Source organism: Somniosus microcephalus, unplaced genomic scaffold, assembly GCF_052327205.1.
Source record: "Somniosus microcephalus isolate GS21.2 unplaced genomic scaffold, FLI_Smic_1.0 unresolved_chr1, whole genome shotgun sequence".
NCBI classification, from domain to species: Eukaryota; Metazoa; Chordata; class Chondrichthyes; order Squaliformes; family Somniosidae; genus Somniosus; species Somniosus microcephalus.
Genome location: NW_028225179.1, coordinates 7,827,739 through 7,842,834, shown reverse-complemented (window position 1 = coordinate 7,842,834; position 15,096 = coordinate 7,827,739).

Sequence of the window (15,096 nt, the reverse complement as noted above, 5' to 3'; positions counted from 1 at the left end):
TCCGATGCCTTTAATCACATCCAGGACTGAACCATGTTAATTCAGGCAACTGGGTCTTGTTAATGTTAAGAGCCCCCAATAACTGGGCTGGATTTAAAGATTATTCCCTGTTCTCTCAGTACTAGTGAGCAGAGAGAAGCTGATGTTATAGAATCACAGAGCACAGTAGGATGCCTTTCGGCCCATCGTGCTGGTGCCGGCTCTCTGAAAGAGCGATGAGATTAGTCCCACTGCCCTGCTCTTTCCCCAAAGCCCTGCAAATTTCTGCCTTTAGTATATATCCAATTCCCTTTTGACAGTTACTATTGAATCTGCTTCCACCTCCCATTCAGGCAGTGCATTCCAAATCATCACAATTCGCTGTGTAAAAAAAGTCTCCTCATTTCCTCTCTCGATTCTTTTGCCAATGATCTGAAATCTGTGTCGTCTCATTACCGACCCTCCTGCCAGTGACAACAGCTTCTCCTTGTTTGCTCGATCAAAGCCCCATATAATTTTGAGCACCTCGATCACAGCTCCACTTAACCGTCTCTGCTCCAAGTTATATTGCCATTGTTTTGTGAATTGTTGCTGTGATCGAGGTGCTGGATGTCCGTGCCTGGGGAATGGGACATTCTATCCTCGTGAGCACCGGGTGTCAGCATCCAGCAATCTCTGGTCAGGGACTGTCTTTTTAAACTGCCTCACCTCAGCTTTTTGACTCCCTGATTTCATTATTAAACATTTCAGCGTTTTTGCAGAGTGACCAAGGCTGAACAGATAAATGTGAGGTTGTATAGCGGTCCCACGGATTGTTCTATACATAGAGATACATAATTCTCTTTAACTTAACTTATGCATGTATAACTTACTTTCCTTTAGTTTAACTAACTTATTTATGCATGTATAACTTACCTAACTGTATGTACTTAATTTGCTTAATTGTATTACTTACCAGTTAGGGTTGTTACCGCTTTAATTCATCTGTTAGGCCGTTGCCCCTTTAAGAGCCGACTTAACACGCTGACGTCACGTATCACGTGACGCATGCGCGTTGGTTGTCGACCTGACGCGTTGACGTCACGCGTCACCACGCATGCGCGTTGGCTGTCGACCTAACGCGTTGACGTCACGCGTCACCACGCATGCGCATTGGCTGCCGGCCCGATTCGGGCTTTCAAGGCGGCCGCCGGCATAGTCCGGCCTACCGCGACTTCGGCTGCATTGGCCAGCAGGCGGGAACGAAGAGATTCTCTGCTCCCGCAGTAAGTACTGGCATAGCCCGGCCTAATGACTTCGGCCTTAAAGGCCTGCTTCCGTATTGGGGAGATGCACCCATAACGGTGCAGGTCACGTGACCGCTTGGGCGTACGTGAACGTGTTGACGTCACGACGCGGTCACGTGACACAATAAGCCCGGGAATAAAGAGTGGAGCGGGAAGAGGCTTAGGACTCGCTCCCCACGGGACTGGGACGCAGTCCCTGCGGAGTCCCCGCTGGGACAACACCTACAATATGGTGCTCCTGCAGTCAGCCATCTTACCTGCTGTAACTATCCTGTCTGGTAAGACCTACAACATGGTGTTCCTGCAGTCAGCCATATTACCTGCTACCTTACCTGCTGTAATTATTCTGTTCTGGTAATTAAACCTTTTATTTATCGTTCGTCGAAGTTAAAACTCTTTTATTTGGTGGCGATTTACACGAACCACCACAGTATCACATTTTGGTAGGAAGAATGGGGAGGTCACTTATCACTTGAAGGGTGCGAGTCTAGGTGGGGTAGAGGAACAAAGGGATCTCGGAGTACAAATACACAAATTAGTAAAAGTTGCGACACAGGTTAGCAAGGGCATAAAAAAAGCAAACCAAGCACTAGGGTTTATTTCTAGAGGGATAGAATTGAAAAGTAGGGAAGTTATGCTAAACCTGTATCGAACCTTGGTTGGACCACACTTAGAGTACTGCGTACAGTTCTGGTCACCATATTATAAAAAGGATATAGAGACACTGGAGAGGGTGCAGGGAAGATTTACAAGGATGATACCAGAAATGCGAGGGTATACATATCAGGAAAGGATGAACAGGCTGGGTCTCTTTTCTCTTGAAAAAAGGCTGAGGGGTGACCTAATAGAGGTCTTTAAAATTATGAAAAATGTTGATAGAGTGGATACAGAGAGAATGTTTCCACTTGTGGGGAAGAGCATAACTAGAGGCCTCAATATAAGATAGTCACCAAGAAATCCAATAGGGGAATTCAGAAGAAACTTCTTTACCCAGAGAGTGGTGAGAATGTGGAACTCGCTGCCACAGGGAGTGGTTGAAGCGAATAGTATCGATGCATTTAAGGGGAGACTAGACAAGCATATGAGGGAGAAGGGAATCGAGGGTTATGCTGATAGATTTAGATGAGGAAAGACGGGAGGAGGCTCGAGTGGAGCATAAACACCGGCATGGACTGGTTGGGCCGAATGGCCTGTTTCTGTGCCGTATATCCGATGTAATCCTATGTCAAGTATCCCAGCTGGCTTAGCTCCAGGCACTTTAGCTCAGTGGGCAGCACTCTCACCTCTGAGTCAGATGGTCATGGGTTCAAGTCCCAGTCCAGAGACTTGAGCATAAAAATCTAGGTTGACACTCCAGTACTGAGAGAGTGCTGCGCTGTCAGAGGTGCCGTCTTTCGGATGAGATGTTAAACCGAGGCCCCCGTCTGCTCTTTCAGGTGGATGTAAAAGATCACATGGCACTACATTGAAGAAGAGCAGGGGAGTTCTCCCCGGTGTCCTGGGGCCAATATTTATCCCTCAATCAACATCACTGAAATAGATTATCTGGTCATTGTCACATTGCTGTTTGTGGGAGCTTGCTGTGCGCCAATTGGCTGCTGCATTTCCTGCATTACAACAGTAACTACACTTCAGAAGTTCTTCATTGGCTGTAAAGCGCTCTGGGATGTCCTGAGGTTGTGAAAGGCGCTATATAAATGCAAATCTTTCTTTCTCAGCAAGAGGGCGAGTGTCAGTGGTTGGACGGAGGAGCTCAGTGTTGTCACTGGGTGGACACAGACAGATTGAAGCTAAAAGACAGAGAATGCTGAAGTTTGGAATGATAACACCCAAAGTCAGGAGATGGGCCCTTTGCCTAGATAAGGGAGGTGGTTGCTAAGAGACCCACAGACCTAATAACACTGCAAACTGCTCAGGCAGCAGACTTGTTGCAACATGTGAGGTCACGAGTGAGTTGGTGCCCAGACAACAGAGCCTTGGGCATTCCTGAGAGAGACAAACTGGTTCTGTAACCGGGAGAACAGGTTGAGGGAGTCACCCTACGTGGGACGGCTCGTCTGAGGTGTTAACACAGAGTCAGCTTGGGAATGGGATGATCAAAGAATCAATGAATCATAGAAATTCACAGCACAGAAGGAGGCCATTCAGTCCATCTTGTCTGTGCCGGCCGACAAAGAGCTATCCTCCCTAATCCCACTTTCCAGCACTTGGTCTGTAGCCTTGTCGGTTACGGCACTTCAAGTACATATCCAAGTACTTTTTAAATGTGGTGAGAGTTTCTCCCTCTACCACCCTGTCAGGCAGTGAGTTCCAGACCCCCACCATTCTCTGGGTGAAAGAATTTCTCCTCAAATCCCCTCTAAACCTCCGTCCAATTACTTTAAATCTGTGCCCCCTGGTTATTGACCCCTCTGCTAAGGGAAATAGGTCCTTCCTATCCACTCTATCTAGGCCCCTCATAATTTTATACACCTCAATAAGGTCTCCCCTCAGCCTCCTCCGTTCCAAAGAAAACAACCCCAGCCATCTCTGCTTATAGCTAAAATTCCCCAGACCAGGCAACATCCTCGTAAATCTCCTCTGCACCCCCTCTAGTGCAATCACACCCTTCCTGTAATGTGGTGACCAGAACTGCACACAGTGTTCTAGCTGCAGCCTAACTAGTGTTTTATACAGGTCAAGCATAACCTCCCTGCTCTTATATTCTATGCCTCGGCTAATAAAGGCAAGTATCCCGTGTGCCGCCTTAACCACCTTATCTACCTGTCCTGCTACCTTCAGGGACCTGTGGACATGCACTCCAAGATCCCTCTGATCCTCTGCACTTCTCAGTGTCCTACCATTTATAGTCTATTCCCTTGCCTTGTTAGCCCTCCCCAAATGTATTACCTCACACTTCTCCAGATTGAATTCCATTTGCCACTGTTCTGCCCACCTGACCAGTCCATTGATACCTTCCTGCAGTCTGCAGCTTTCTTCTTCATTATCAACCACACGGCCAACTTTTGCATCATCTGCAAACTTCTTAATCATACGTCCTACATTCAAGTCCAAATCATTGATTTATACTGCAAAAAGCAAAGGACCCAGTACTGAGCCCTGCGGAACCCCACTGGAAACAGCCTTCCAGTCACAGAAACACCCTTCGACCTTTACCCTTTGTTTCCTGCCTCTGAGCCACTTTGGGATCCAACTTGCCACTTTGCCTTGGATCCCATGGGCTTTTACTTTCATGACCAGTCTGTCATGTGGGACCTTATCAAAAGCCTTGCTAAAATCCATATAGACCACAGCAAACACACTACCCTCATCGACCCTCCTTCTTACCTCCTCAAAAAATGCAACCAACTTAGTCAGACACGACCTTCCCTTAACAAATCCAAGCTGACTGTCCCTGATTAATCTGCATCTTTCTAAATGAAGGTTTATCCTGGCCCTCAGAGTTGTTCCCAATAATGTTCCCACCACCGAGGTTAGGCTGACTGGCCTGTAATTACTCAGTCTATCCCTTTCTCCCTTTTTAAACAACAGTACCACGTTAGCAGTCCTCCGGCACCACACCTGTAGCCAGAGAGGATTGGAAAATGATGGTCAGAGCCTCTGCTATTTCCTCTCTTACTTCTCTTAACAGTCTGGGATACATTTCATCCAGGCCTGGGGATTTGTCCACTTTCAAAGATGCTAAACCCCTTAATACTTCCTCTCTCACTGTTTATTTCATCTAATATTTCACACTCCTCCTCCCTGATTGCGATGTCTGCATCGTCCCTCTCTTTTGTGAAAACAGAGGTAAAGTATTCATTAATATATATCTGATGTGAGGTTAGTGTCCCCTTACCCCTGTTTATTATTCAATCAGTGATTGTCCCTTTGCCAGGCCCGCTGCCTGCGGCCCCTCTTCCCAGATTCCAGCCCCAGCTCTGTGCTGCCTGCGGCCCCTCTCCCAGATTCCAGCCCCAGCTCTGTGCTGCCTGCGGCTCCTCTCCCAGATTCCAGCCCCAGCTCTGTGCTGACTGCGGCCCCTCTCCCAGATTCCAGCCCCAGCTCTGTGCTGCCTGTGGCCCCTCTCCCAGATTCCAGCCCCAGCTCTGTGCTGCCTGCGGCCCCTCTCCCAGATTCCAGCCCCAGCTCTGTGCTGACTGAGCTGCTCTCACCTGGGGACAGCGCGTCACAATCGGCCCCAGCGCACCTGAGCTGGAGAGGAGGCCCCGCCCCTTGCCGCATCTCCATTGGTCGGAGGACCCGCCTGCGCTCTTCCTATTGGTCAGAGCTCCTGTCAATCACAGGCCCCGCGATCACGTGCTGCGGTTCACTCCGCCCCCTCGCAATACTCACTTTCCCTCACTGATTGTGGCTCTTCACCAACACCGACTTTACAAAGAAAGCCCCGTGCAGCAGCCTGGAGCTCAGGGGCACAGCGCGCAGGCATGGGGGAGGATGATTGGCAGGGGCCCAGGGTGTGTGCTGAGCATGCACGGTGTGGGCCGGGTGCCTGTGGAGCAGGAGAGGGCGGGGCCATGGGGTGCAGGCGTGGGCTCAGCCACAACTCAGCGCGGCGGCCGGAGCTGATGAGAGACACAAGAACATAATACGTAGGAGCAGGAGTAGGTCATTTGCCCCCTGGAGCCTGCTCCGCCATTCAATAAGATCATGGCTGATCTGATCTTGGCCTCAACTCCATTTCCCTGCCCGCTCCCCATAACCCTTGACTCCCTTATCGTTCAAAAATCTGTCTATCTCCACCTTAAACACACTCAATGACCCAGCCTCCACAGCTCTCTGGGGTAGAGAATTCCAAAGGTCAGATGCTGGGTATTCTGTGGCGAGTGTCTCACCTCCTGACTCCCCAAAGCCTTTCCACCATTTACAAGGCACAAGTCAGGTGTGTGACAGAATACTCTCCACTTGCCTGGATGAGTGCAGCTCCAACAAGACCCAAGAAGCTCGACACCATCCAGGACAAAGCAGCCCGTTGGATTAGCACCCCATCCACCACCTTAAACATTCACTCACTGCACCACCGGCGTACCATGGCTGCAGTGTGTACCATCTACAAGATGCACTGCAGCAACTCACCAAGGCTTCTTCGGCAGCACCTCCAAAACCCGCGGCCTCTAGCACTTAGAAGGACAAGGGCACCAGGAGCATGGGAAAACCACCACCTGCAAGTTCCCCTCCAAGTCACACAGCATTCTGACCTGGAAATATATCGCCGACCCTTCATCATCACTGGGTCAAAATCCTGGAACTCCTTCCCTAACAGCACTGTGGGAGTACCTTCACCACACGGACTGCAGCGGTTCAAGAAGGTGGCTCACCACCACCTGCTCAAGGGCAATTAGGGATGGGCAATAAATGCTGGCCTTGCCAGCGACACCCACATCCCATGAATGTAGAGGGAGCTGTATTCTGTATCTGTATTCTGTATCTCATCCCTGCTGTACCTGTCCTGGGAGTGTTTAATGGGACAGTGCGGAGGGAGTCTTAATCTGTATCTAACCCATGCTAATCGTCCACTTAATTTTTTTAAATAGAATAATAAATTATAACAATTTAATCTCACCTTCTAACCCTTTCTAATGTAAGAGGTCACACAACACCAGGTTATAGTCCAACAGCTTTATTTGAAATCACAAGCTTTCGGAGTGCTGCTCCTTCGTCAGGTGAAGTGGAGAGATGCATAAAGACACAGCTTATATAGTCAGAAAATAATGCCAGATGCTTACAGGTAATCTTTCTAACTGCCATTTATCACACCTTGGCAGAGAGATAATCACAGCGATCAAAGGTGTGAATGGTGTCCAAACAGGTCAGTCAGGAAAACATTACATCAAAGAACAATGAGGTGGGGTCACAAGGGGTCAAATGTTGCAGATGCTGGGGCCTGTATGAAAAACAAAAAACAGACAGAAAACATTTTTTTTTGCTGGAAATCACAGCAGGTCCGGCCGCATCTGTGTAGAGAGGACAAGCCAATGATGACTCGAGTCTGGATGACCCTACGTCAGGTGGGGCTACATGTAGCGTGACATGAACCCACGATCCCGGTTGAGGCTGTCCTCATGAGTGTGGAACTTGGCTATCAGTTTCTGCTTGATGATTTTGCGTTGTCGTGTGTCTCGAAGGCCGCCCTGGAGAATGCTTACCCGAAGATCGGAGGCTGAATGTCCTTGACTGCTGAAGTGTTCCCCAATTGGGAGGGAACACTCCTGCCTGGCGATTGTTGCGTGGTGTCCGTTCATCCGTTGTCGCAGTGTCTGCATGGTCTCGCTGATGTACCATGCTCCGGGGCATCCTTTCCTGCAACGTATGAGGTAGACAACATTGGCCGAGTCACATGAGTATGTACCATGTACCTGGTGGGTGGTGTCCTCACGTGTGATGATGGTATCTGTGTTGATGATCTGGCATGTCTTGCAGAGATTGCTGTGGCAGGGTTGTGTGGTGTCGTGGTCACTGTTCTCCTGAAAGCTGGGTAATTTGCTGCGAATGATGGTCTGTTTGAGGTTAGGCGGCTGTTTGAAGGTGAGTAGTGGAGGCATGGGGATGGCCTTAGCGAGGTGTTCGTCATCATCGATGACATGTTGGAGGCTGCAAAGAACATGGCATAGTTTCTCCGCTCCGGGGAAGTACTGGATGACGAAGGGTACTCTGTTGGTTGTGTCCCGTGTTTGTCTTCTGAGGAGGTCTATGTAATTTTTTGCTGTGGCCCATCGGAACTGTTCATCGATGAGTCAAGCGTCATATCCCGTTCTTACGAGGGCGTCTTTCAGCGTCTGTAGGTGTCCATTGCGTTCTTCCTTGTCTGAGCAGATCCTGTGTATTCACAGGGCTTGTCCATAGGGGATGGCTTCTTTAACGTGGTTAGGGTGGAAGCTGGAGAAGTGGAGCATCGTGAGGTTGTCCGTGGGCTTGCGGTAGAGTGAAGTGCTGAGGTGTCCGTCTTTGATGGAGATTCATGTGTCCAAAATGAAGCAGATTCTGAGGAGTAGTCCATGGTGAGTTTGATGGTGGGATGGAACTTGTTGAGGTTATCGTGTAGTCTTTTCACTGATTCTTCGCCGTGGGTCCATAGAAAGAAAATGTCTTCGATGTATCTGGTGTATAGCGTTGGTTGGAGGTCCTGTGCAGCGAAGAAGTCTCGTTCGAACTTGTGCATGAAGATGTTGGCGTATTGGGGTGCGAATTTGGTCCCCATGGCTGTTCCGTGTGTTTGGGTAAAGAACTGGTTGTCGAAGGTGAAGACATTGACCACAATGTCTTCACCTTCAACCACTAACCCAATCCTAACCAATAACAACTACCACAACCACTAACCCCAATCCGAACCAAGAACCACTACCCCAACCACGAACCCCAATCCTAACCAATAACAACTAACCCCAACCAATAACACCAATCCTAACCAACAACCAGGATCCCCAACCACTAACCCCAATCCTAACCAGTAACCACTAACCCCAACCACTAATTCCAATCCTAACCAACAACCACTAGCCCCAATCACTAACCCCAATCCTAGCCAATAACCACTAACCCCCAATCACTAACACCAATCCTAACCAATAACCATGACCCCCAACCACCAACCCCAATCCTAACCAGTAACCACTAACCCCAATCCTAACCAACAACCACTAGCACCAACCACTAACCCCAATCCTAATCAATAACCACTAGCCCCAACCAATAACCCAATCCTAACCAATAACCACTGGCCCCAACCACTAACCCCAATCCTAACCAATAACCACTAACCCCAATCCTAACCAATAACCACTGGCCCCAACCACTAACCCCAATCCTAACCAATAACCACTAACTCCAACGACTAACCCCAATCCTAACCAATAACCACTAGCCCCAATCACTGACCCCAATCCTAACCAATAACCACTAACTCCAACCACTAACCCCAATCCTAACCAATAACCACTAACACCAACCACTAAACCCAATCCTAACCAATAACCACTAGCCCCAACCACTAACCCCAATCCTAACCAATAACCACTCGCCCCAACCACTAACCCCAATCCTAACCAATAACCACTAAACCCAACCACTAACCCAATACTAACCAATAACCACTGGCCCCAACCACTAACCTCAATCCTAACCAATAACCACTAACCCCACCCACTAACCCCAATCCGAACCAATAACCACCAGCCCCAATCACTAACCCCAATCCAAACCAGTTACCACGAGCCCCAACCACTAACCTCAATCCTAACCAATAACCACTAGCCCCAACCACTAACCCCAATCCTAAACAATAACCACTAACCCCAACCAATAACCCCAATCCTAACCAATAACCACTGGCCCCAACCACCAACCCCAATCCTAACCAATAGCCACTAGCCCCAACCACTAACCCCAATCCTAACCAATAACCACTAACCCTAACCACTAACCCCAATCCTAAGCAATAACCACCGGCCCCAATCACTAACCCCAATCCTAACCAATAACCACTAACACCAACCACTAACCCCAATCCTAACCAGTAACCACTAACCCCAATCCTAACCAACAACCACTAGCCCCACCCACTAACCCCAATCCTAATCAATAACCACTAGCCCCAACCAATAACCCAATCCTAACCAATAACCACTGGCCCCAACCAATAACCCAATCCTAACCAATAACCACTAACTCCAACCACTAACCCCAATCCTAACCAATAACCACTAGCCCCAATCACTGACCCCAATCCTAACCAATAACCACTAACTCCAACCACTAACACCAATCCTAACCAATAATCACTAACACCAACCACTAACCCCAATCCTAACCAATAACCACTAGCCCCAACCACTAACCCCAATCCTAACCAATAACCACTGGCCCCAGCCACTAACCCCAATCCTAACGAATAACCACTAACCCCAACCACTAACCCAATCCTAACCAATAACCACTGGCCCCAACCACTAACCCCAATCCTAACCAATAACCACTAACCCCACCCACTAACCCCAATCCTAACCAATAACCACCAGCCCCAACCACTAACCCCAATCCTAACTAGTAACCACGAGCCCCAACCACTAACCCCAATCCTAACCAATAACCATTAGCCCCAACCACTAACCCCAATCCTAATCAATAACCACTAACCCCAACCAATAACCCCAATCCTAACCAATAACCCCAATCCTAACCAATAACCACTGGCCCCAACCACTAACCCCAATCCTAACCAATAACCACTGGCCCCAACCACTAGCCCCAATCCTAACCAATAGCCACTAGCCCCAACCACTAACCCCAGTCCTAACCAATAACCACTAACCCAAACCACTAACCCCCAATCCTAACCAATAACCACTAACCCCAACCACTAACCCCAATCGTAACCAATAACCACCGGCCCCAACCACTAACCCCAATCCTAACCAATAACCACTAACACCAACCACTAACCCCAATCCTAACCAATAACCACTGGCCGCAATCACTAACCCCAATCCTAAGCAATAACCATTGGCCCCAACCACTAACCCCAATCCTAACCAATAATGACTAACCCCAACCACTAACCACAATCCTAACCAATAACCACTAACCCCAACCACTAACCCCAATCCTAACCAATAACCACTGGCCCCAACTGCTAACCCCAATCCTAACCAATAACCATTAACCCCAACCACTAACCCCAATCCTAACCAATAACCACTAGCCCCAATCACTGACCCCAATCCTAACCAATAACCACTAACTCCAACCACTAACCCCAATCCTAAACAATAATCACTAACACCAACCACTAACCCCAATCCTAACCAATAACCACTGGCCCCAGCCACTAACCCCAATCCTAACCAATAACCACTAACCCCAACCACTAACCCAATCCTAACCAATAACCACTGGCCCCAACCACTAACCCCAATCCTAACCAATAACCACTGGCCCCAACCACTAACCCCAATCCTAACCAATAGCCACTAGCCCCAACCACTAACCCCAGTCCTAACCAATAACCACTAACACAAACCATTAACCCCCAATCCTAACCAATAACCACTAACCCCAACCACTAACCCCAATCCTAACCAATAACCACCGGCCCCAACCACTAACCCCAATCCTAACCAATAACCACTAACACCAACCACTAACCCCAATCCTAACCAATAACCACTGGCCGCAATCACTAACCCCAATCCTAAGCAATAACCATTGGCCCCAACCACTAACCCCAATCCTAACCAATAATGACTAACCCCAACCACTAACCACAATCCTAACCAATAACCACTAACCCCAACCACTAACCCCAATCCTAACCAATAACCACTGGCCCCAACTACTAACCCCAATCCTAACCAATAACCACTAACCCCAACCACTAACCCCAATCCTAACCAATAACCACTAACCCAAACCACTAACCTCAATCCTAACCAATAACCACTCGCCCCAACAACTAACCCCAATCCTAACCAATAACCACTAACCCCAACCAGTAACCCCAATCCTAACCAACAACCACTGGCCCCAACCACTAACCCCAAACCTAACCAATAACCACTAACACCAACCACTAACCCCAATCCTAACCAATAACCACCGGCCCCAGCAACTAACCCCAATCCTAACCAATAACCACCGGCCCCAACCACTAACCCCAATCCTAACCAATAACCACTAACCCCAACCACTAACCCCAATCCTAACCAATAACCACTAACCCCAACGACTAACCCCAATCCTAACCAATAATCACTAACCCCAACCACTAACCCCAATCCTAACCAATAACCACTGGCCCCAACCACTAACCCCAATCCTAAAAAATAACCACTGGCCCCAACCACTAACCCCAATACTAACCAATAACCACTAAACCGAACCACTAACACCAATCCTAACCAATAACCACTAACTCCAACCACTAACCCCAATCCTAACCAATAACCACTAACTCCAACCACTAACACCAATCCTAACCAATAACCACTAACCCCAATCACTAACCCCAATCCTAACCAATAACCACTGACCCCAACCACTGACCCCAATCCTAACCAATAACCACAAACCCCAATCCTAACCAATAACCACCAGCCCCAACCACTAACCCCAATCTTAACCAATAACCACGAGCCCCAAACACTAACCCGAATCCTAACCACTAGCCCCAACCACTAACCCCAATCCTAACAAATAACCACTAACCCCAACCACTAACCCCAATCCTAACCAATAACCACTGGCTCCAACAACTAACCCCAATCCTAACCAATAACCACTAACCCCAACCAGTAACCCCAATCCTAACCAACAGCCACCAGCCCCAACCACTAACCCCAATCCTAACCAATAACCACTAACCCCAATCAAAACCAATAACGACTGGCCCCAATCACTGACCCCAATCCTAACCAATAACCTCCGGCCCCAACCACTAACCCCAATCCTAACCAATAACGACTGGCCCCAACCACTAACCCCAATCCTAACCAATAACCACTGGCCCCAACCTCTAACCCCAATCCTAACCAATAACCACTAACTCCAACCACTAACACCAATCCTAACCAATAACCACTAACTCCAACCACTAACCCCAATCCTAAGCAATAACCACTAAACCCAATCACTAACCCCAATCCTAACCAATAACCACTAACCCAATCCTAACCAATAACCACTAACCCCAACCACTAACCCCAATCCTAACCAATAACCACTAACCCAATCCTAACCAATAACCACTAACCCCAACCACTAACCCCAATCCGAACCAATAACCACTAACCCAATCCTAACCAATAACCACTAACCCCAACCACTAACCCCAATCCTAACCAATAACCACTGACCCCAACCACTGACCCCAATCCTAACCAATAACCACAAACCCCAATCCTAACCAATAACCACTAACCCCACCCACTAACCCCAATGCTAACCAATAACCAGCAGCCCCAACCACTAACCCCAATCTTAACCAATAACCACGAGCCCCAACCACTAACCCGAATCCTAACCAATAACCACTAACCCCAATCCTAACCAATAACCACTAGCCCCAACCACTAACCCCAATCCTAACCAATAACCACTGGCCCCAATCCTAACCAATAACTACTAGCCCCAACCACTAACCCCAATCCTGACCAATAACCACTGGCCCCAATCCTAACCAATAACCACTAGCCCCAACCACTAACCCCAATCCTAACCAATAACCACTGGCCCCAATCACTAACCTCAATCCTAACCAATAACCACTAACCCCAAACACTAACCCCAATCTTAACCAATAACCACTAACCCCAAACACAAACCCAATCCTAACCAATAACCACTAACCCCAATCCTAAGCAATAACCACGAGCCCCAACCGCTAACCCCAATCTTAACCAATAACCACTAACTCCAACCACTAAACCGAATCCTAACCAATAACCACGAACCCCAATCCTAACCAATAATCACTAACCCCAATCCTAACCAATAACCACTAACCCCAATCCTAAGCAATAACCACTAACTCCAACCACTATCCCCAACCCCAACCACTAACCCTAGGGCAGCACGGTGGCATAGTGGTTAGCACTGTTGCCTCACAGCGCCAGGGACCCGGGTTCGAATCCGGCCTCGGGTGACTGTCTGTGTGGAGTTTGCACATTCTCCCCATGTTTGCGTGGGTTTACTCCGGGTGCTCCGGTTTCCTCCCACAGTCCAAAGATGTGCAGGTTAGGTTGATTGGCTATGATAAATTGACCCTTAGTGTTAGGGGGATTAAATACGTGGGGTTACGGGGATAGGGTGGGATATGTGTTGGTGTAGGGGTTACGGGGATCGGGTGGGATATGTGTCGGTGCAGGCTCGATGGGCCGAAATGGCCCCTATCTGCACTGTGGGGTTTCTGTGATTATGTGATTCTGAATCCTAACCACTAACCACTAACCCCAACCACTAACCCCAATCCCAATCCTAAGCAATAACCAGGAGCCCCAACCACTAACCCCAATCCTAACCAATAACCACTAGCCCCAACCACTACCCCCAATCCTAAGCAATAACCACTAACCACAACCACTAACCCCAATCCTAAGCAATAACCACTAACCACAACCACTAACCCCAATCCTAACCAATAACCACTGGCCCCAACCACTAACCCCAACCACTAACCCCAATCCTAACCAATAAGCACTAACCTCAATCCTAACCAATAACCACTAACCCCAATCCTAACCAATAACCACTGGCCCCAACCACTAACCCCAATCCTAACCAATAACCACTCACCCCAATCACTAACACCAATCCTAACCAATAACCACTAACCCCAATCATAACCAATAACCACTGGCCCCAACCACTAACCCCAATCCTAACCAATAACCACTAGCCCCATCACTAACCCCAATGCTATCCAATAACCACTGGCCCTAACCCCAATCCTAACCAATAACCACTAGCCCCAATCACTAACCCCAATCCTAACCAATAACCACTAACCCCAATCATAACCAATAACCACTGGCCCCAACCACTAACCCCAATCCTAACCAGTAACCACTGGCCCCAACCACTAACCACAATCCTAACCAGTAACCACTGGCCCCAACCACTAACCCCAATCCTAACCAATAACCACTGGCCTCAACCACTAACCCCAATCCTAACCAATAACCAGTGGCCTCAACCACTAACTCCAATCCTAACCAATAACCATTCGCCCCAATCACTAACCCCAATCCTAACCAATAACCACTAACCCCAATCCTAACCAATAACCACTGGCCCCAACCACTAACCCCAATCCTAACCAATGGCCACAACCACTAACCCC